Below are 2,202 nucleotides of genomic sequence, written 5' to 3'. Positions count from 1 at the left end.
GGGGAGGAGGGACGAAGCTGTGGCCTCAGGGAAAAAGTCCCTAGGGAAAGAGCTGGGCTGAGAGGCCGGCTTTTCAGGAAGTCTCCCCATACTGGGAGCCTGCCTTTTAAATTCCTAAGAAACCTCCAGTAAAACTTCCTTTTCTCGTAGTGGGGGTGGACTTGGTTTTGGTGGGAGAGTGAGTGTGGGTTAGGATTGGGTCCTACACCCCATCTGCAAGGGGAGGAAGGACAGGAGCATGCACAGGGCGTGTCCTGGACACCAGCCAAATGCTGAGTGTATCCCTGTGAGAGGAGAATAATAAGACAGGGCTCCGGCCTCCGGGCCTCCGCCCACTCTCCCGCTCTGGGCTGAGTCTGAGCAGGGCGCCTGTTACTTCTTTGGGTCTCCAAATTCTGGGATTTTGGCTGGTCTTGGTGGCTCACGTCTGTAATCCTAGCACTCTGGGAGGCTGAGGTGGGAGGATCTCTTGAGCTCTGGAGTTCGAGACCAGCCTGAGCAAGAGTGAGCCCCCGTCTCTACAAAAAAATAGAAAAAATTAGCCAGGCGTGGTGGCACATGCCTGTAGTCCCAGCTACTCGGGAGGCTGAAGGAGGTGGGTCACTTGAGCCCAGGAGTTTCAGGTTGCTGTGAGCTGGGCTGACACCACGGCACTCCAGCCTAGGCAACAGAGTGAGATTCTGTCTCCAAAAAAAATTCTGGGATTTGGAGGGACAGGGAGGGACAATAGCTTCTAGTTGAGAGCCTGTCCTGTGGGTCCCTGAGGAAGGGAAATGAGGCTATCAGGAAAAGAAGGTGCTCAGATCCTGGCCCGGGCCTCAGCCTCTAGCTTCGTGCCTCAGTTCCTCTTGAAGGCTGGCCAGCCCCCTCCCTGCCCCTGGCTTTACCCTAGACACTGCCTGGAGCTCAGGCCCCACCCAGGCCCTGCCCAGCCCCACCTCCACACCTTTGCCCCCACCTGCAACCACAGCCGCCAAGGCTCCAGTCCAAATCCTGCCTCCGCCTCAAGGTCCAAGGTCACACCACCTCCCCCTAGGGCCTGTCTGGCTTCGCAGGCTCACTAGCTCTCTCTCAACACTGTGCTGAGCGCCACAGACAAGGCACAGTCGTGTCTGCCCGCCACTGTCTCGAGGCCTCATTGTTTCAGGAGGTTTTTATGTAGTGCGTGCTCACCTCCCCCGCAGCCCCCGTCAAAGCTCAGAGATGCCCCTTAAGTGCCACATTAGTAAACAGCCAAGAGCGTGGACTCTGGAGCCAGAGGGACCTGAGTTCAGATCCCGGCTGCACTGGTGTCACCTTGAGCACCTCACCCAGCATTCCTGAGCCTCAGTTTCTCCACCTATAAGGTGAGGACGGTGTCATGGGTTGGTCGAGGTCATGTGTAAGTGAGAGGGTAATAAACAGTGGCTGCTGGTATTGTTGTTGCTATTGTTATGACGAGGGATGGATGAGGACTCTGGACAGACACAAATAATACAGCTGATAGCAGCCAGCGCGCATGTGGGACTTACCATGTTCCAGGCAATGATCTAGGAGCTTTATGTAGAACTCACTTAATTCTCATGCTACCCCTGTGAGGCTGCTATTACTGTTTTCCCCACTGTAAGAGGGGAAACTGAGATACGCAGAAGGTTATTAAGTGACCTGCCCCACATCACACCATTAATAACAGATGGAGCTAGGATTTGAACCCAGAGAGTCTGGCTTCAAAGCCTGTATCCTTGCCCACTAGCTGTGCTAGCCTTCAGCCACCGTCACACTGCCCCTCCCTCCACAGCTGGCGGTCCGTGCCCCACCACCTAAGGAAAGAGCCCTTTGGTCGGGCGCGCTGGCTGACACCCGTAATCCTAGCACTCTGGGAGGCAGAGGCGGGAGGATGGCTTTTTTTTTTTTTTTTTAATTTTTTTTTCACGAATTTGCGTGTCATCCTTGCGCAGGGGCCATGCTAATCTTCTCTGTATCGTTCCAATTTTAGTATATGCGCTGCCGAAGCGAGCACGGGAGGATGGCTTGAAGTCAGGAGTTTGAGACCAGCCTGAGCAAGAGCCAGCTCCAATCTCTACTAAAAACAGAAAAAATGAGCTGGGTGTGGTGGTGTGTGCCTGTAGTCGGGAGGCTGAGGCAGGAGGATCGCTTGAATCCAGGAGTGTGAGGTTGCAGTGAGCTAGGCTGACGCCACAGCACTCTAGCCTGTGTGACAGA

The 2,202-nt window shown here is 54.8% G+C and overlaps 1 non-coding gene across 1 annotated transcript; it reads right to left on the bottom strand.

The window, feature by feature from the left end:
* Window positions 1-1,892: 1,892 nt before the first annotated feature.
* On the bottom strand, window positions 1,893-1,999 carry LOC138388781 (U6 spliceosomal RNA). Its single transcript, XR_011234271.1, has one exon. It is a non-coding gene; the product is annotated as a U6 spliceosomal RNA (small nuclear RNA).
* Between the last annotated feature and the right edge of the window lie 203 nt (window positions 2,000-2,202).

The sequence above is a fragment of the Eulemur rufifrons genome, chromosome 7 (assembly GCF_041146395.1).
Source record: "Eulemur rufifrons isolate Redbay chromosome 7, OSU_ERuf_1, whole genome shotgun sequence".
NCBI classification, from domain to species: Eukaryota; Metazoa; Chordata; class Mammalia; order Primates; family Lemuridae; genus Eulemur; species Eulemur rufifrons.
The sequence above is the reverse complement of the archived record's forward strand: the minus strand, read 5'-3'. Positions and strand labels throughout refer to the sequence as shown.